Source organism: Branchiostoma lanceolatum, chromosome 7, assembly GCF_035083965.1.
Source record: "Branchiostoma lanceolatum isolate klBraLanc5 chromosome 7, klBraLanc5.hap2, whole genome shotgun sequence".
NCBI lineage: Eukaryota > Metazoa > Chordata > Leptocardii > Amphioxiformes > Branchiostomatidae > Branchiostoma > Branchiostoma lanceolatum.
In genome coordinates, this window is record NC_089728.1 from 12,878,238 (window position 1) to 12,900,136 (window position 21,899).

The 21,899-nt window shown below is 39.7% G+C and overlaps 1 protein-coding gene across 1 annotated transcript in view; it reads left to right on the forward strand.

Annotated features, from left to right (window-relative positions):
* The window catches only part of LOC136439408 (uncharacterized), a 50,925-nt gene extending 29,815 nt beyond the window's left edge, over positions 1–21,110 (forward strand). Inside the window, exon 6 of the mRNA XM_066434844.1 lies at positions 19,125–21,110. The gene's annotated coding sequence lies outside the window, so the exon portion shown is untranslated. The remainder of the gene's footprint in view (positions 1–19,124) is intronic.
* The last annotated feature ends 789 nt before the right edge of the window (positions 21,111–21,899 follow it).

Consider the following 21,899-nt stretch of genomic DNA (forward strand, 5'->3'; position numbering starts at 1 on the left):
TCCCTATTCAGAGCGATATTAAACTTGAGAGATAAGAAGTAGCAGTTATTGATTTGTAAACCATATTGGTCTGAAGTGCCTGGACAAGTCCAGTCCATCATAGTGGTCAGTGATGATGACGGACAGGCAGTGGACTGGTCATCATGTTTTTTTCTGTTTCCATTTCCAAGTTGTAACCCACACACAGATTATCATCAAACTTGTATTTGTAAGATAAGAAGTGCTGTTTTATTGAACATTGTTCATAACTCCCAAGTCCAGTCCCACAGGGTGATATGTATTGTTTACTGATATTGTGTATCCATTTCTAAGTTATTCCCTACACAGAATGCTATCAAACTTGAAAGATAAGAAGTAGCAGTTATTGAATGATGAACCATATCGTTCTTACGTCCCTGGACATATGTAGCTATTTGGAGTGGTCAGTGTTTAGTGGTCAGTGTTTAGTGGTCAATGTTTTTGACAGACAGGCTGTTTCCATTTCCAAGTTGTTACCCACACACAGAATATCATCAAACTTGTAAGATAAGAAGTGGCTGTTTTACTGAATATTTTTATAACTCCCTGACAAGTCTAGTCCGTGAGAGTGGTCAGTGTTGTGTACTGATATTCTGTATCCATTTGCATTTAAACTTGAAAGATAAAAAGTAGCAGTTATTGAATTATGAAGTCAACCATATCGTTCTTGAGTCCCTGGACATGTATAGCTCCACAGAGTGGTCAGTGGTCAGTGTTGTTACCGGACAGCCAGTGGTCATCATGATTTTTCCATTCCCAAGTTGAACCCCCATACAGAATATCATCAAACTTGTTATAAGATAAGAAGTGGCTGTTTTATTGAATATTGTTCATAACTCCCAGGACAAGTCCAGTCCTTCGCAGTGGTCAGTGTTGTTGACAGACAGGCGGTGGTCATCATGCGGGTGACCTTGCTATTGATTATCTGGTGGAGACGATGGATTCAAGGCACATCCTCCGGGCCCCACTGATCTCATTTACCTGCAAAAATCAATATTGAAATTACATGTAATTCCCCGAGATCAGGCACCCTTGATGCACTGCACTTTGTTTGCCGCTCCGGCCCATTTTCGCAAAAAAACTTGATGCAGTGCCGACGGAGCGAAGTGCATGACAGCTCGGATGGGGCCCGGCGACAACGTTGGCATTGATCGAGACGCGAGGATTCTCACGAGGCGGGAAAGCCATTTTCATAAACGTCCCCTGTCGTGTATAATACAGAAGAGCGCGGGAATGTCCGTGCGCCAACCACGCCCTGCGTTCATAAACGTTAGACACTTCCCAGCAGTCAGTGATATAACGTTACAGGCTTTGTTTCCGGTAATGTAAAAATTGATCGGCTTTGCAGATGAAAGAAATTCCATGTTTTTCACACAGTAATGAAAGGCCATCTTGAAGGAGTAATACAAAAATGATTTATGACTTGTCCAGACTCATATACAGTTCACTCATTCATAAGATAGATGTAGAATATAGGCCTGAAACAGTTTCGAGCTACAATAACACCTCATCTTACATACATGGAGTCACCCTTGCATCTTTCCCCCCTTTAAACTTGGTGACTGTCACCTGTTGTTTAGTGTTGGGATATCCCAAGGGATTGTCTGCCTGGCTTCTGGATGGCTGAAGTGGATGTGTATAGGCTAAGGCCAAAGTATGACCAACTAACTTATGTATATTTCACATTCAAAAAAAATAAACAAAAGGCTAACCCTGTCATTTTAATGTCCTGGCTACCCTGTTTGATTAAGTTTGTAAAGGATTACACGAGTGTACATATATTTGGAATCATGGCAGCTTTTCATTAAAAAAATCTAGAGGAGTGTTATATCACTTTGTGTTGTGGTACTCGTAAATGTTGTGACTCCAGAGTCCAGTGTCAGATTTAGTAGACATAAAATTTCATACGTGTTCAACTCAGTTGTACACAGCTAAAAGAAAGTTTGGTCCAATACAAGAAATTAGTAGCCTCCGATGCAGACTCCTCCCGGCTGTTTTCTTTTTCAAGTTACAGTTTTTATACTATTAAATTGTAAAAAATGTAATAGTATAAAAACTGTAACTTGAAAAAGAAAACAGACGGGATGAGTCTGCATCGGAGGCTAAGAAATTAGCACATCAAATTTTTAACTGCCTTTCTCCGAATTCAAGTGACCTGAACCACCAAGGTCACGTGACCTTACGGACATGTAATGGTCAAAAGAAGGGTTTTGTGATCACCATAACCAAATGGCCTTGAAAGTTAAACTTTCTGGGATGAGTACAGGTAGAAGTAATGAATAGCCATTTCCTTACATGAGTTCATTTGCAGCCCCACTCCCTTTGGTAAATATTTCACAGCCATCTGCCTAATTGGTGCTGACTTGATGTTGCTTTGCATTTTATCCAATTCATTGAGTTACATCTTACGGCAGTGGACGTGTCAATTTCTGTACTACATCCCCCTTTAATGCAAGCATAGGTGGCTTGAGTGCCCTGTTGGTCAGGTCTAGATTAACATTTAACAACTTGTTGGTGATTACTGTCAATATACAGCTTGGAAAATTGATTTTGCAAAGTCTGTAACTTTACACAATTCCTGCAAGACTTATGAAATAAAGAATATTCAGTTTGATGCCCAATACCAAAGTTGCCAGGTTACTATCTGTTAGTCAAAAGTTAGATATAGATAATTCTTTTCCAAAAATGCTGCTTGTCAGCAAAGAGGTTATTGTCAGCAACCTCTTCTAGTATGATCCCAACTGTAAATGTGTACAGCAACATGAAAGCATATTAAGTAATTGGTTGTTTTGCTTCTTTTCGACCTTGAAAAACTCATATTTGACCAAATGGCCACTTTTCAAGGAGGTCACAGGGTCAAGCAATACACAACAAATATGTACATCATTACATCGGAATATTTAACAATTACAAAGGATTAAGAAATAACCAGACAGAAGTAGAGAAAAAATTGAAAGCATTGTAATTTTCAAACCTTTTCTTCCAATTGATTTGTGTATGTGTTGCTTTATACTTGCAGGTCGGAGTCTGTCTGACTGTCCTTTACAGAACAGTGCCTCCCAGCAGGGGGTGACCCCAGACCGCCACATTAAGTCTGACCTCTCCGTACCCCCTGGCCGAATCCAGCCGTAAGCCCTGGCCCCAATCAATATCAACACTCAACAATTTTGTAATATTCCTGCCCTCGATTATTACATGTTGCCAGGAGGAAAATTAATGCTTGGGCTATCTGGATGGAATGACCAAAAGCAAGCATTAGTCAAAAGAGGGATAATGTAGCTCTGAGAACTCATCTGCAACCTGGGGTTTAATAGCAAGGAGAGCAGCTGCCCTTGACAGTAACTAGTTTTAGTTTTTGGAACACTTTCAAGACGAGTGACAATGTGTATTGTTTACAGTGTAAGCTTTCACTTTCAGATGGGTCTTGTATATGCTGTAGAAGGATCACTTTGGGAGAGGATGAAGACCGTTTTGATTGACACCTGTCAAAAGTTGTCAGATTGATTGACACATTTGCCTCTAGTTTTTTTAAGTTTTCTGTAGGCAACAGAAGTCTGTTATGGTCTGTACAGGATTGTTTGTAGCATCTTGTTTAACCTTCTTCTTGCTAAGGCAGCTTTGACATCTTGTATTGGCTATGGGTTAGGAAGTTAAATCCTCAAAAAGGAACCACATCAGATTGTACAATTCATTGCCATTTTAAGCTATTCAATTCAAATCTTGTGATGAAATTTTAAGATTTGCAGGTGGACATTTTTGTTGCGATGTCAATATTAGAAGACTGGCCAGTGGTTTTATTGCAATTTATAGCCTGAAAAAGTAAATTATTAAGATGTGTTACAGTAAGGGGGTATCTGGTCAATCAAACAACTTTTCAAACCTATCCAACCCTTGGGCTGTTTATTTTTTTACTCCTTTCTCAGACAAGGCTCAAAATAGTTTTTTCTGCACCAGACAGGTTTTACCTACTACACTCAAGACGAGTCATGTTGTATCTCTTTCTGTCAAAAAAAGACGGATGTACTGCAGGTAGACATCAGAAATTCCTGCACAGCTCCAATTCTACCTGCACTAACCTGCATATGCAGGTGGTATTTCGAGCCATAACAGTGTTTGTTGTGTCATCACACAGTAGGATTATGATACTTCACACATGATTAAGTAGGGGCATGACTCACATATCCCAGACAATGATGCCTGCACAAAGGAAAGGACTGCTGTGAAAAGAGCAAAATTGTAATGCAGAATGTCACTTAAAAAGAAACAAATAAAGGTGAGTTATGTGTCTCAAACAGTTCCTTTTTTCGGGTATTGACATTATAATTCTTTCTCTCCTTAGCCCTCTGCACTTATGGGAAAGAGTATGGGAGTTAACTTGAACACACACCACTACCAATGGACTGGCCCCCTGCTGTGGTGTTATTGCACAACTGTGTGGCCCAAGGGCTATAAGAATGGAGATGGGCACTGCCCTATAGCCCAAAAGGTGTGGGAAGAATATCAACTATGACTGAATTTGTAGCAATAGGGTGCATGATTTGTCAACTTCTTCTCTCAGGATGGCTGCCACTCCTAACGAAACCTTAACAAATTTTCAACCCTAAAGTTTGTGGTGACTATTAAATATTTTCTCTGCTCTGTACCAAAGAAATGATCTTTATTGGCCTGTGGGGTCACTTCTTTTGTTTATAGCTTTTGGCCCCCTATCATTCTGTGGAAAAAAATGCATGTGTGCAATGCAATACTATAGAACACCTGGCTGGTCGTATCTGAAGATGGCTGAGGCACAAAGGAGTCAAAGCCAAAAAGTTTATATTCATTAAGTTTGCATTTGGGACTATCTACATGTCCCATTGCCATTGTTTTTATTAATTGTATCTTCCATCTTGTTATTTGCAATTAGCCTTCGGCCAGAAATTGGCAATAAACTTATTATTACAACTGTTACAGTACACAATAAATAAACGCCCTAGGTCAAGATTTCTGATGTAAACGCTGTTCACATTTGATCCAGACTAAACTTAATTCCTAATTCCGATGATATAGTTGCCCCGCGATGCTTCCCTGACCCCGGGAGAGAAACCTCCCCGGGTTGCAAATATAATATTATTCATGTCTTGCCCATTCCGCATGATTAATGTCCCCCTGGTCAATACTTATATGTCGGACATGCACAATGTGCCTGGCAATTCTCCCAGACAACCCGTCACAAACCTCCTGTCATAACGGTTTTTATATATAGCCGGCGGCGTGCCGGTGGGCTTGTTCGGGGGCACGGCGGAGCGCAGCGGGCCGAGGCAGGCTGTTGATGAGGTATTGACCCCAGCTATGAAATAATTTGTTAGACCATCAACCCTGCCCCGGCTGCAGTCATGATCAGTCACCATGTCAACTCAATGATATTCCCCAGCCATGCACATTTAATGATGCCAGGCTCGCACCGCCCGCGATCGCAAGGCCACGGTATTTTGCACCTAACGGGTCGCCCCGGCCGCCACCTTCGGTGTCGGCGGGTGTCAAAAGGAATGACCTCTGATAGATTGGTGCGACTTGGTGGCAAAATGGTTATCAGGCGCGCAGTCTTATCGCAGCGCCCCGACCTACACACCCAATCTAGTCCGCAAAAGACCCTCTCCTCATGCAATTAATATGGGGCCATTTTCAATCTGTCAGTCCCCCGCAATAGCCGCTGATCCTTATTGCAATATTGTGCATGTTGTATTAGTCAAATATGATGGATGGCCGGGGGTCCACTATCAGTTATCAGCAATGATTTTATGAGTGTATGAAATAGGCCTTACACCCGCAGCTACAAACCCATACAAATCAGCTCACCCCACTCACAAGGCCGTGTTACGGGGGCTCGCCGGGTTTAGAAAGGTCGGCGTCTTATGGCTGTATTCTTTTTGATTATAGGACTATTCAATAACTGCATATATTGTAATTCTCCAGGAAATTACATTGACTTGTAGCCATGAGCGGCGCCGGGTAATAAATGACCGGTCCATTGCATATAAGCCATTTGCAGTTTTATGGACAGGGCTTAAGTGTAATACAAATATTCTCGGCCGAACCATATTTGTCTGGAGTAGATCTTTAATTTTGGACCACTCGTCAAATCCTTCGTTCTTGTTGAAAAACGCTGAGGCAAGTACCTGTCTGTCGACTTCTACTCTATTTGTCTTCATATCATAGCAGTAGTGGCAATGGTGACCGTAACTTTGCCCACAATATTGGCAGAGGAGAAATGACTACACGTGCACTCGCTGTCAAAACTGATGATCCTCAACTACAAGAAAGGAAGAAAACCGATAAAAACTATAAAAGGTAATCCTTTTGCAGTATTAATGTTTTCATACCTCTCCAACTGGTCATACTCCCTGGTTTGCTGATATTCCATTAAGTTGTAATGTTTTTGGAAGGGATAAAACAAACTTTATTAGGGGGAGGCTTGACTTTTTCATGGTCTGTTTGCTTGTGAAACTTTGCGGTGACTTAACAGTCGTCATCAGAATGATACAATGTTACAGACATTGTTATTAACTTTCCTCTACACAAAGTTTCTTCAGACTCCATTCTAATTGGGTAGAAAGGTTAATGTAGGACACTGTCAAATAAATCATTTCACAGCGGAATGATGCCTGTTTTTCCTAAAGTGGCTTAGGTCTTATTTTCTTAGGACTTAACTTCATATATCCATGCTTAAACCTCACAACATTGTCATCATTGGGAAGGGGATTCGTAATCTATTTTACACGCCTTTCTCCATCACTCGCATCGTTTTTGGCCAAAGATAACAGTTGTCGATCTCAGCAAAATGTTCACAATGGTTTACAAAGGATTGAGAAGCCTCAAAGGACCCTCCAAATTGTCTCCTTTGGAATAACAGATGTCCCTTTTTGTTGCAGTTTGTGTGATCATGTACTGAGTCAATCAGCCGTCTGATCGGGGAGGTGTCCTCTGTTTATCTTACATGTAATTCCTGGGAGTGATTCCTAGAAGGCAACAAAATCGTATATTTCAGCTGCTTCCTGTGACATAAAGAACCTAGTACACAGCCCGGGGCCATGCCAGTTATTGCAGAACACCATCTAATAGATGTAGCCTTCTGAGTAAATCATCTCGCTTTGGATGGAAACATTTTAGTCCGTGTAATCCTCCCAAATAGCTAGAGGGTTATTTCAAGTACCACTACCAGAAGTCTTTATCAAGCCCTTCTGTGGGCTGGGAAAATAGTAGAAATTGGCCAAAAAGGTGGAATGATTTGCCACGATGTAGTGTGACTGTGACGACCAATTGCTACTATTTTCCCAGTCCACAGAAAGATCAGGTAGAGACTATATAGCTACAAGGGCCATACCAAGGAAGTGTGAGACAAAGACATTAAGAATTGTAGCGACTCATTCTGAAAACAAATAAAAACAGTAAATCAAGATGCAAAGTTTAGAAATAGTAAATATCTTTGATATTCATGTAGCATCTTACTAACCTTAGTTGTTTCTTGCTTTTAAACATTCTTGTAGCAAGTAATTTCCTATCTCCATTTGCACAGCTTTTAAATTTTTTTAACTACTGTTTATTGCTCAATATTGACAAAGAGTGCTGAAAGTAAAACACCTGTCACAGCAAAATCTGGGGCTTACATTGAATCTAGCAAACCTTAAAGATTCAAGGATGAGGTTTTCATTCTCAACTCGATACGATATAACGGTCAACATTTTGTAACATTTTGAAGTTTCAATGCTGTAGTAACGATTGTGAGGAATATTTCGTTAATGTGCTTTATTCATCTTGGTTGGCCATAAAATATACAATAGTATTTGCATAGAATATGGCGCATCCCAAATAAATCAAAGCATCCATTTTATATGACTTTAATACTAGGTCAAAGAAATTTCTACCCGGTTTTATAGTCATCCATAAATCCCTATGTGCAGCGCGGCGTCATTGATGAAATGTCAAAAGTGTCAACGAAAATGATTCCACGGTTCTGACAGAAAACGGGGAATCCAAAAATCAAGAGCGGGCCCAAAATGCTCCCCTGAGCTGGATTAAATCAAATGCCTGCACACTGGCCGAGACCTCTGCGGAGCCCAGGTCAGCCGTACGACAATTTGGGTCGCCGACCTTTAAGTTCGAGCCAACAGCGGGGAAATATTACCGAAATGAATACCTCATCATCGAAAGTGACCCGGCATATCATACTCATATAGCCGCATTGACCCCTGGCCCGGCATATTTCTGAGAGCATATGGTAACTGCCCTTGATAATAGGTCTCCTGTGATTCACCGGTGCAATGAAGCAGCTGCTTTTATTCTCAACAGAATGGAGGCTAAAACAGCATATTGACCCACACATTTGCGAACCTCTGGACATTTTAACCAATTCTTTTCACATTGTGAGCAGCGGAAAGGTGTATGGGGGGAAAACGGAGCACAAAGAGAGGTGTAGAGGTGATGGTATCGAGGCCGACGGCAGCGTTTTTACTGGCTTGTTTTATAGAGTAGATTTTGTCCAGTCATACCGAATGTTATTATAGTTATTACTGCAGGAATAATTGAATGTCAGGACAAGTCAACCATTATGAATTCATGGAATTTATACATCAGCAGTCCGAAAGTGAAATGCTTTATGAATACCTGCATAAGGAAAGATGTAACATCCCTATGTCTGTTTTGTAAAACCATGTGGCAGAAGAGGAAGGAAGTTTTATATCATGATATGTATGAAAATGAAAATTATTAATTATTTTCATTATCCTTTTATATCATCTACTGGTTTTGCATCTCCAGCCATGCACTCATCCTTCAGTTGCAATTCATTTCTTTGATTTTTCCACATCTTGCAAACTCCCCTAGCTCTCTGGGTTTTGTTTGCTGTATTTAACAGAAAAAAGTGATGTATACTGTAACAATTCTTCTGCTGATATGTTGTCTTCTTTTACGTCCATTTTACATTCTGTAGAGTAAAAGAATAACATGCGTAAGATTATAACAAGGAGCAAACCTGTAGTCCTTAGATATTTATGGTTAAGTTTCTGATAGTAACTGTTACCTGATCAAACTTTTCGTCAGGAATTTTTATCATCATCTTCCATTTTATAGAATCTGATGGAGGCACAACTTTGCTCAATATATTTTTTACATTTTTCAAATTTGAAACTTATTCTGAAGTATGCTACTACACAGTGTACTACTGGATGTTTAAAAAAACAAAGAAATGGTTGGAGAAGATAATGTCATTGAATGTCATTGAATGAATCTTAAAGTTTACGGTACATGTGTCGTCTTTGAGTTTAAAATTACATAATGTACAAGCTAATGTGAGTACTATAATCTAGCTTAAAATTAAAACTGACTTCTCTCTTTGTGATGATAGAACGATTTTGTGATCACAGGTTTGTCTATCATAGCACATAAGAAATGTAAATTTTCCTGTATCTAAGTGTATAAAGTGGGGAAACATAGAATGTATCTATCTAAAATGTGCGTCTATTATAGTCAATATTGTGACAATAGCAAGTACTGTTCAATGATACCTAAATCAAAATTATAACTCCAATCTTTCTCTCAATAATAAACTTCCATTATAATGGTTTTGCCCCGGCCTGAATCATAGAAGCGGACAATTTCATCCCCCATTCATCAAATGTGACGTTTTACCATGATGGACCCTCTCTGTTGATGACAGTTATATGGTGATGTATGCCGGCCCAGGTGCTAATTAAAATCCCATACCTAGCCTCAGGAAGGTACACCAGGACCAAATGGAGTGGACAACCATCTTCGTGTTCACCTGTGACCCCCTGACCTCTGGGAGTCCTCTTCCTTGTACCTTTAATGGCTGCTGTTGTAGCTATTTGTACACAGTTCCAAAGGTATCTGGTGAAACAAGAGATAAGGACCCGTGTTTGTGTCTGGTGTGATGAGTTAGATGTGATTGTTTCCATGGTGTACCATGCAGTTGTGACTATGGGTTCATATTTGATTGGATGTTACAATGTGTGTGAAGCAACAGCAGCATGAAAAAAATGTTTGAATTTTTATGCAAAAAATGGAAAAAGTAACAACTATACATTCAAGAAGACAACTTTCTTCAACTGTTGGTCACAAAAGACGAGCATTTGGGGGTTGATTCAGCCTCAGCTAGGGATGTCCTCTCGGTCCCATGTTTGATTAGAACCACACCTCGAGCATGTTAAAGAACCCACCGCACTTATCAAAAATAGAAGAGGTCCTTCCCGGTGTGAGTGGATCAAACCTTACAGTCAGGTGTCCAGGTTGACATCTTGAAAAGGTGATAGTCAACTGTTATGTCAATCATTCCACAACTGTGGTAAATCACAATAAATGAATAAATAAGTATCCTTTTCATTTTTTATTTTTGAAGCAGCAAATCCAAGAACCAAGAAATTCAATTTGTATGACCTAAACAAAGACCTTGACCTTCATTGAGAGAGAGGGACAATAATGCTGAGGACAGGCTGCGTAAAAAAAGACCTGTTTGTAGACCACAACCAGTGGTTTATCACTAGTGCTGTCCTGAGCCATCCCCAATCTCCATTGCTCAGGAATCCCAATGAGAGTTTAACAAGCAGGCATCAAGGACAAGTCCATTGTGCCAACATGGCTCGCAGATATCACAGCCAAATTGTGACCCAAGAAAGTAAAAGTAAAGAGAAGAGTATACTGCAGAAATCTTACTTTTAATGGTATTGAGTATACTACTGCATTTTTACTACGGTATTTTTGTCTTTTTTCGCCGCTACGCTGGGTGAAAAAACAGCATAGTGGGTGATTTACAGCGTCGGTTTGTCGGCCCACAGTGTAGCGGCCCGCCCGCTATGTTCAACTTACTGAGAAAATGTTTCTGGGTAGAAAATATCAAACAATTTAGATATATGTATTATTTATTCTTTATTACTGATTGATTGTGTGGTAGCATTCCACACTTCATTTTCATGAAGATGTACCGTACTCTCATGCTGATATGCGATTTTTCCGAGGAAGAACCCCTCCTAACGTACGCACCCCGACTTTAGCGTCAGCCTGAACCACCTGCTTGCAACTTGAAAGGTTTAAAAAGTGCGTACGTAAATAGGAATTTTACGGTAAGTGCAGATGGATGAATGTGGAATGAAATTTGTACCAGCTTATTCCTGACTAGATGATGATGAGACTAGAGCTCTATTGTTAGCGTGAATAGTTTAGACTATTGCAAGTTACAGCTTTACAACTAAAAGTAGTATGCATAAAGTTCAGGATAGTATTGACCAAAGTGTTGTAGGAATGTGATATGGTTCAATAGCAAACAAAACTTTTGAAGTTTTACCTGTAAGTCTGTGTCAGCGAAAAAGTTGGTTCAATGTATATGGGGTGTACTACACTGTAGAACATTGCTCAAAAAGGAAAGAATGTTTGCTCCATGCAGGAAATTTGTTGCCAATTCTTTCCCAAAAACAGAACCTCCAAAAGACACTCACACACATAAATTTGTGGATACAGAACTTTTATTGAGACAGCACCTTGTCAATTTAATAGCCAGCGACATGTCAGGGGTATCGCTCAATGTGGGTCTTTTTTTTCAAACCTTGTGTATTGATCATTTAAATATTTGATGGAAAAAGTTGATATGAAGAACTTAATATATTGGTATACAACCAAGTAACATTAGAGTGTTATTAACATGAGAAACTTTATTTGACATGCCACTTCTGCTATTTCTTTTTTAAACCGGATATTGATCCCTTAAATTTTTTATGAAAAAGTTTGATATGAAGAACATGATATACTGAACCACCTAATATTGGTGTGCTCTTAACATGGAGAACTTTGACATGCCACTTCTGCTATTTCTTTTTGAAACTGGATATTGATCACTTAAATTTTTTATGAAAAAGTTTAATATGAAGAACATGATATACTTAAGCACCTAATATTGGTGTGCTCTTAACATGGGGAACTTTGACATGCCACTTCTGCTGCTGAAGATGACCACACGCGTCCATCGATCCCGTACTCAGGGTAATGACGGCCCCCGCTGTCGGGTTTGGCCCTCCCGCCTTCAAGGCCGAACACGGCAAAAGTTTCCAACGTCAGAGTCGAGCAGAAGTTTGCTTGGCAATCAATTTGCCATATCCTCTGCAGACAGCTGCATAGTTCAGGGGACGGGGAAGCTGCTAAATTCCATATGCCAGATCAGAATTAAGAATCGATCCCAGCGCTGAGGTGCAACATTCTTGCTTTATTGTACTCAATAGGCCCTCCCTATAATAGCTTGTGTACATCTGAGCGGGGCATCAGTTAGGAAAGAAATTGGCTTTTTGGCGATTGCCAATCTGATGTGTGGCAGAGCCGGTTATTGATGACCGGCGATAACCATCAGTTGCCAGCTCTGAAATTGGCACTTCGACGGACTTCCCCAGCCCCCAAAAATCCATGGACAATATACCTGCTGTACGGTCATATTTGCCGAGCGATTGATTCGTATTTGCCCGTCATATATCCTGCATCTCACCATAATGGCGTTACAATGCAGTTGGAGCAATATTCAATACCGCGGAGATGAAAGGTTACGGATTGGTCAGCCTAGGGTCCTGATAGATTGACCTAAACAGAATCTGTGTGCAACATAGCCCAGCTAGATTACGGTCCACATGATCCTGACATTGATGAAATAGCCATTCCAGCGACCCTCTCCTATTGGTTACTTCAAAGGAGCTGTCTGCCCATATATTTTCCCTAGTAGATCATAATTATCATCACACACTGCATGGTTACCGCCGTTGTCTCGCCGGCTGAATTACAACTTGTCCGCCAACTACATATCATAATGGCGATAAAGTCAGGCGGCTCAAGCATACGCAGCCCTGTCTTCTTCCCGGCCAAGAGAGTTCCTCATCTTTTATCACATCAAAATACCATCTAAGTTATAGGTCGAGTGCCTGCTTTAACTCTAATGGCCCCGGGAACCCAACTTAGCAGGAAGTTCAATATGAGAACGTATGACTGCTGCATATGAATGAATGGCATGGGAAAAATTCTTGGTATTACCATCCATCAAGTACTTATCAAATAATCTTCACAATCACGTTATGGCTCAGGGGGACGTCAGAGGACCGCGAACATATGCACTTGTTATGGAGCGCAGATAGCTCTCTCAAAATTGCAATTTTGTAGCACACATAAGATTGAGCTTTTCCCAAGGTCTACTTTTATGCCTGATGAAGTTTGGGCCAGTTTGTAACTCTTTATGTCTCCCCGGAGAGAATCAAGTATTTCGCTGAGGTCGGATCGGCACTCATCTTGGGTCAATGGTTTACCGTTACAGAAGATTCCTATCTTCAACATGTTTGAGTGATGTTTTCTGTCCGATCTTGGCCTCTTCCAATTATGTCCAAATATGGCAAATGGCAGATCTTTGTTCGGAGGCGTAATTTGATTTACACCGAGGAACACGCTGAAGTTAGATACAGTCCGGTAGTGACCCCTGAATTGCCCATCTCTCTCTGCATTAACTTCCTCATCAGGCAACCACTTTAGGATGCATGGTTGCTCAAAAAGAAAACTTTTCTTGATTTCTTTTTTTTTCATTTTCAATATATCATTCAGTTTCTTTTTCATTTTGGAATGTATTGTTTATAAACATCATATGTTTGTTTCATCAATTATTTTTATAGTAAAACAGCTCTGTTAAAGTTGCACTTTGGAATGTCTGGTGGTTCTTGTCTTTTTTTCATTTCATCTCAGAATATATTGTCAATGTCTGATTCACATTAAAAGTTTGCTTTTCGTTGTTATTTTCAATGACTTGTAGTATGACAGCTCTGCTAAAGTTGACAGTGCATCATACCAATCTCCAATTAAATGCATAACTATCACTTTACCAGGGAAGCCTTCTCTCCTTCAATCAAAAATTGCATATTGGCTGTCTGATGTGCAAATTAGGAAAAATACAATCAACTTCATCCTGGATGTAACTAAACCCACAAAACAGATGACCTTGGGCATTTCCATTTAACTTGACACAATATGCCACCCATCACTTGTTTATCTGTTTGTTTATTTACGTTGTACCAATAGTACAATGGGTGGAACACCTTTACAAGTTGTCTTCCCCCTGTCACCCTTCACTGTCACACATTTAAGTAACACAATTAACTGTACATAAACCCATTGTCAGTAATAAATGCTTTGCTAATTTGATTACCTGCTTGGTGAACTTGAGAATAAAACAAGCAAGACCCATGCAACCACTGTGATCAGTTTTATCCCTGAAGTATGGCATTCCTTTACCACACACAATATAACACTTTCACATGTTACATTGTTACTTTACAGCAGCTACTGTAAAAACTAAGTCATTGTTCCTTTTTTGTCTCTGGGTCACTGTAATTACTAGTTGACTCGAAAAAAAGTGTATACAACAAACAGTGTTATGTTGTTCTAAAGGTGTTGATAAGAAGATTTAACAGTTTATGACACTGTAGGTTAGGACTAATGATTTTAGGTTGAGATGTGCTTCTTGCAGACTGCTATAGAGCACTTTCACTCACTTTCATCGATGGACTCTGCAGGCGCTGATAGCCATGTTGATGTCCTTGATTTACATTTCAATGTACCGTAATACAAGTGTACATGGCATCTTTTAATTTAAACGGCAAGTTTTCATGTATTCTGGTATTCTCATCCGTGAGCTGTGCACACTTTGTTGTTGTTGGAGATGATCAGAAGGTTTCTAGATGTCCAGGCATGCTTCAGCTACGATTCACTGAGAAACAAATGTCTGCGTCTGCCTCCATGTTGGTGTTCCTATGACGTCATGTTCAAACACCTTATACAACTGTGGGCTCTATCATTCCACACACACACACAGTGTAAAACTTAATTCAGAATCCCACGTTTGACCTTGCTGTAATATACCAGCCTTAATCAGGCAAGCTGAAAAGGACGTGTCACGTCCAAATGAAAATAAAACAGTCAATGGAACTGCACCTTGAATTCTTTGTGGCGATGACAGGTCGATACCTGCAGAAAGAAAAAACTCCTGGCGGTATCTCGGATGTGGAATCCCGGACAGTTTATCCATTAACAAGGACGACTGCCTATAATGGAAGTCATTTGACTTTGTCCATTATGAGTTTTTTCCCGGTAACTCATTTTACTTATGATCATCCGCCACTCATCAGCGTGCTCTGATGATGAAAAGATTTTTGCAATATGGGGCTATTTCGCCACCGTTATCAGACATCCGGCCCTGGCGAATGTCTCATTATGCATACATTATGAGCCTTGTGTATGAAATGTGCGGGATGAGATGTGTGGCCATGATGGATGTGGTGAGAGTTAATGACGGTTATCTCTCCCCAGCATCACCCCCGTCAACACGCACCCTCTCCAGCCAGAATCTGGACATGTCCGGCCAAAATGAAGATAAACCCCAACTTTAATCTAACCGTAAATTGCGTATTATGATGAACCCGGTGCGCAGAATTGGATCTGCCTGCTATCATAGAAATGTGCACTTTACAGGCAAAAGATGCATAATTTAGTTAGCTTCTAACAAAATGATCATTACTTATTCAGGAAAGAGGTTGACCAGGTATCAATAAGATATGATTTTCTGATCAGGAATTAACCCGGAGATTTGAAAAGTAGTCAGGACTTGAGAAGGCAGTTCTAGACTTGAAAAGAGAATGAGCAACTTGTCTTACAGAATTGAAGGTGGAAATGATACTAACAACACCATGCATTGCAAACTCTGAACCTCCTTGCTCTGACAAACAAGGAAAAAAATTCTTCAATTCCTTATTCTGTAACATTCTATACATGTAGGTTGTTATATGACATTCAAAAAGTGATGTAAGACTGTATAATGTCAAGTGCAAGACTGTCGAAATTGTCATCTTTGAGATGTGATTTACCTATCTTTACTCTAAAAATGGTATAGTGTTTTAACTTATCCAGAAACAGGTACTGGTACACCATACATTTAGGTCCAGACCTGTAACTTAACAATTTTACAGGTACAAGTACAGGTGCATAGCCCTAAGTTTTAGAGTTCAGTCACCCCATGTATCTGCAAGTTAGTCAGAGCTTCATCAAAATAACTTTCCCATGATAACAGACATTTACATCACACTGTTCTGCCAAATTTGTATGTAACCCCATCCAGCATGTTTAACCATCCAAAACACTGAGGGAGATAGCAACCTAGTCCATCCAATGGGGCAACTTCTGTGGAGACAGGGGCATTGCTGATTGGTTCTTAGAAACTTAGTAGCCTTGGCAACAGAAAAAAGATGGTCTGATTGGTCACTTTTGAGACTTATTGCCATAACAACCAGGTGTCTAACTTTCAGGGAACTTCTTTGGAGGCTGAAACACTGCTGATTGGTTCTTGGAAACTTTGTAGCCTTGACAAGGGAAAGAAATGTTCTGATTGGTCACTTTAAAATGTATTGCCATGACATCCAGGTGTCTTATTGCGACAATTTCAAATGTAAGCCTAATATTTTTAGTTCTTCTTCAAATACAAATATCATTTATCATTCTACGCTGCTTGAACAATTTGATATTGGTAGTTGTCATTTTTGGACAGCATATACTGACCATTCTTCATTGTGATAGATATCAACTATTAGTGTGATCAAACCTTCCTTTTCTGTTTGTTCAATACAGTATTGGATCGTCTGGGGACCTAAAACATATTTAAGCATGTAGGGTCAGAAAGGTGAAGCCAGCATGTTGAATACAGGTCATGTGGATATGGCTTGTGTAGTAATTTTCCACAGGGTACACTACATTAACCACATGTTTGTACCTAAACAGTCAGGAAGGTCCCCAACTTTCACCACTCACCAGTATCAATTCAGACTTTATTCTGAGTGGAGGATAAGAAAATGTTTAAGGATATCAATCATTCTGGTGCTTTTGTAGGTAATTGTTAAGTTTGCATTGGCTTCTCAAGTTGTGTTTGCTTTTTTGGTTGTCTAACTCCTTTGTTGTGAGTCATAACAAAATGAATGAATAGTTGAAATAAGTTTAAGGTGAAGTCAGGACTTCTCTTGTCTGCCATCTATTTAGGTTCCCATCTACATACCATCACTTTTACCTGTTTGTGAGGTATGATTCTGTACCCACTTAATGTCGAGCTCGTTTTAGTAGGCTGATTGTGATAAATAAAAGGAAGGGACAGCTAAAGAGATGAAAATTCTGGCACCCAAGAGTCCAGAGTTTGATTCCGACCAAGCGACCAAGCCATATTTCTTGCTTATCTGCTATCAACAGGGACCATCTATTTCTGAAGGATCGCAGCCTTTCGGTTGGTATGATATCAATGCCGCCATTTTTAGTCCTTTTGCGGTGATGAAAGATGGAGATACTAAACATGCAAATGGCGGGGTCAGTCGTAGATGGCGATGCCACGTTGCTGATGACAGCAGAGCCGGAGATGAAATCGCATCAAGGCACTACCGGGGCCGCGGAGTTATGAAAGTATGAAAAGCCATTACAACAAATGCTTGTTTAATGGAGGAATGCAATGTAAAATGAATGGGAAATGGTGCGGGCATATGCCCCGACATCGCACCATGGGATTAACTGCCTCCCAAAATCAATTATTCCCGGGGCATGTCTGGAATGGGTAAAATAATGTGGCACATAATTTGACATCGGAAATGGTATATATTTTTGGAAAACCAATATCACTCGTTTGCATCAAGCATAAAAGCCTTCTCCACAATTACATATTGATCAGCATTTGCACTTCCAAATGGAACCCTTCAACCACAAATGCTAATTAGAAAATACCCAACAAAGTAGGGTCCAGTCCAGATGAGTTTTCCCGCAGCTTTTCTGCCGCGCTACGTCAGAACATCATCATGCCCTTCGGGCGAGCATCTTGTGGGTTTTAATTTGCTGTCCAGCGAGGGTTTGAACGAGGTTATTGTGGCTGAAATCTTGCGGCAGAACGGAGCAGCAAATTTTCCGTGAGACTGCATCGGAGAAAATGAGAGGTTTTCCGATAATTCTTCAGTCAGAAACCAGAGCTCCTTCCCGCGAGTGATCGAACATCCTAATGGTTGTCCACATGTATCATATACAACACATAATTCGATGTATGGAGATACATATCCAGTCACACTGCTCTTAACTGTATGTTTTGGGCAAGCAAGCAAGGACATGCAGTAGTCTTTCACACCTTTCTTAACCTCCTAATGGAATGAAAACTTCTCTGTAATCAAATTTCACACCAAAATTATCCCTTTTTGCAGGGAGTTGGCCATCAATTTTTGCTCCAGGGAGAACACGGCAAATTTCACTTCTAGGATAGTCTAAACAAATTGAAATCAGTTTCTTTTGTAAACTGCCTCTGGTCGAAGGAAACAATCAGCCGAAATCAATATGGATGCTGATTGGTCCAACATATAGATTAGTAGGCTGTCCAAGATAGGTTTTCATCCTTGAATCTATATTTATGCAAATGCAGGAAAAGTTTGAAGACACACAAACTTGCCCGAGGTACTTGTTACTCGTTGGTTTACTAAGAACAACTCGATTAACAATCACCCTTTTCAATAAATTCTTCTTTTGAAGATAACTGTGCTGTGCTGGAAAAACTCATATTTTACATAATACAATGGTTGTTTTATTTGAGGAGTGTGACATCTTCTCACAGCACAGTTCACCATCATCTACAGTTGTAACTTCAGTTTGGAGTTACACAGGACACTGTCATCTTGAGTGATAATACCAAGTACTGACTTGATTGCTGAACAATTGTATATTATACAATGTATGACAACTTGTTAACTAGACGTTAAACCGGATAGTGAGTGAGTGAGTGAGTGAGTGAGGATGAGACTATATATGTGTGTAGTGTCTTTGGTGGGATTTTTAATGTCTTAGCACTTTCTGATGATACATGTATGAGATGGATTTCCAAATATTGACAGGACCTTTATTTTCTTCAACCTTCCTACAGCCATGTCTTCCTTGCAGCAGCCCTTAGAGATGACAATGTTTGTACATTAAAGCATTGATTCAAACCATGCAGTTTGTTTCAAGTTGCTGATTGGCTACTTTTCCCATCTTGTTGTCTGCAGGTCTACAGCTGGGCCCCCTGGGATGCAGGTGTCTGTCACCATGGTAACAGGATGCAGGTGTCTCTCACCATGGCAACAGGATGCAGGAGTCTCTCACCATGGCAACAGCCTTCTCCCCATCTCGCAAGTCTATAGTCTTCAGAAGCAGAATATTAGTGTTTGTACAAAAACCACAGATTTCAGAGATATCAATATCAAACAGACATCTTGAGGTTTTACATTGTACTAGTACATGTGCATGTACTGGAAGATGGTAGGGCAACATTCAAGTTTCTACTCAATTTAACCAGCAACAGTCTTCAGAAACAGAATGTTGGTGTAAGAATGAGAGATATTTTACAGACAAGTTGACAAGGTGTTACATGTACTGTAGAGGACGGAATCATTTTGTACTCAATATTTTCAGTACAGTACAGGTAAATTCTTGTGACTTTTACATAAAGAATTTCTTATATGCTACATGCTATGGGTATCATACTTCCTATTTTTATTCTAAAACTTTATTTATATCATAACTTTTTTTAAGGATTGGGCATAAAGCATTATTATAATAAAGTATAAAACCAACAAAATACATTTCTGGCTATGTCTATATACACCAACTATTCTCACAAAGGCCATTTTCCCATGCTCCAGTATTAAAAGTTCCAGGTACATTTTACCTGACAATGGTATTTTCATCGCAGCTATGGCACATTCCATTCGAAAAGTATCCACCTGTAATGCATACTTATCAATTCTTACCAGAATTCATACCTTTCAGTCCATTCAATGCAGAGTCATGTTGACATATGGATAAGATTGTTATACAGATTTATGCTGATCCAAGTGGAAATATCAGATTTCAAAGCAAATCGCATTGCCCGATGCTTGCCTTTCCTCTTTTTTGTGTGTGCTCAGATTTGCCAAGGTGGTTTCAGATGTCATAGGGGTTTTATTTGAAATGACTGATGGCCGGCCTTGTTTGCACTCTGGCGATCTTTTGTGTTTGTGGAGAGATAAAGTCAGGACAAGAGTTCAGGCCTTGAAATACCACCTGCGAATGCAAGTCCGTGCAGGTAAAAGTTATGGAGGTATTTCTGATGTCTACCTGCACTGGTCCAGTAGTGGGTAGTTGATAGTTCCCAAACTTGGCTTACATAGTTACACAATCATACTCTAAATTCTGGCGCCAGGATCATCTTAAAAACATCTTTTTGGTGGACATAAAGGGAAAGAACTTGAGTGGTACACATAATTTTGAAATGTCAGCTACATCGGTGCAGGTAGATCTATGCAGAAAAAAGGATTGTTTTGAGACAATTTGATGTTCTTCAATAGAAAATATTGTAACAGACAGACCTCCCAGTCCACAAACTTCCAGAGTCCAGCCAGACTGCTAAGTCCATGGGGAATGGATAGTAATTAGGCATGCTAATCACTGTCAGAGGGGTGCTAAAAATGAGCTACTGTTTTCAGCATCTCTTTAACACTACTTGCTTGCCCATAAATTCTGTCGCATCAAGTCTTTTAGCAATTACATTTTCCTAAAGGCTGGATGGCAAAAGTTGGCGCATCCATGACGACACTTGTTGTCCATTATTAATATTATGACCTGGAGTACTCAGATTACAACACTCAAGTGTGACCAGTGACACCTTTCAATGATAGACTGACTGACATACAGGTGTAATATGTTGTGTCAGAAAATGGGAGTGAAGTTTTTAATACATGTAAATCAGGTACCTTATTCTCAGGGTCATGAAAAAGTTTTAGAAATTTAAGTAACCATTTCAATACATGCATTCATATTAATTTTTATCAGTATCAAAGGTTACAATTTTACAGATGAATCTCTTTCAATGCAGATGAACTCCCCACTACCCTTGAAGAATAAACCTGTTTCAAACCATTGGAAAATATTACCATTCACACGGCATCATGTGTGGTCGGTCCTTTTGTAAGGTTATCAGAAGTCTCATATGAATATATTGATACTTATTTGTTTAGGATCTCATTACTTTTTAAGTCAACATTTATAGAAGAATCAAATCTAGGGTTATCATGTAATACTAGTGTGGGAAACAAAGCTGTCATTCCGGTGCACAAAGTAGCTGTCATCCTTGGGAATTGAAATGTTTATTTGTCCCAAATGCAGGGTAAGCAGCATTCTTCACAGCAGGGCTGGAAATATATTTATTTGCAATATTGCAAATTGTCAAAAAATTTACCTGCAATACTTCCTGCATATAACTTTGTATCTCAAGATATTATACTTGAGTGCGTGCCAATGACAAAACAAGAATCATGAACTGCAGGTTTTCTAAAGCTAGTAATCTTGGCTTTAGTACACTGCTACTTGGCTAAATTGCGATTCATTATACCATGGACCAAGCCTGAATTTATCTCAGCCTGCAAAATTGCATGTTATTAGATGACATATTTTTTCTGCAATCTTAAACATCTCCTTGAAAATTGCAAACTGAAGAAACCAAGTCCCTTCTGTAGAATGTTATTAGTCCGTGGCCATGTGGTGTTTGTTTTTTAAACAAGACAGTATCTTTTCTACCATGACCCAGTGTATTTATGTGTTGCAACACTACTTGTAATACAGAATTTATTATCACAGCTGGGTAAAGTTCCTGTTATAGTGTTGAACTTGGAGAGGGCTGGACTTGTTTAGTCTTGGAATCAGGTTGTGGTACCATGAGACAACCTCTAACGTCTTCCACAAAACACAAACACAGTATATATAAACCCCTGCTTTGGTCAGAGATGACGTCACAGGCAAGAGTT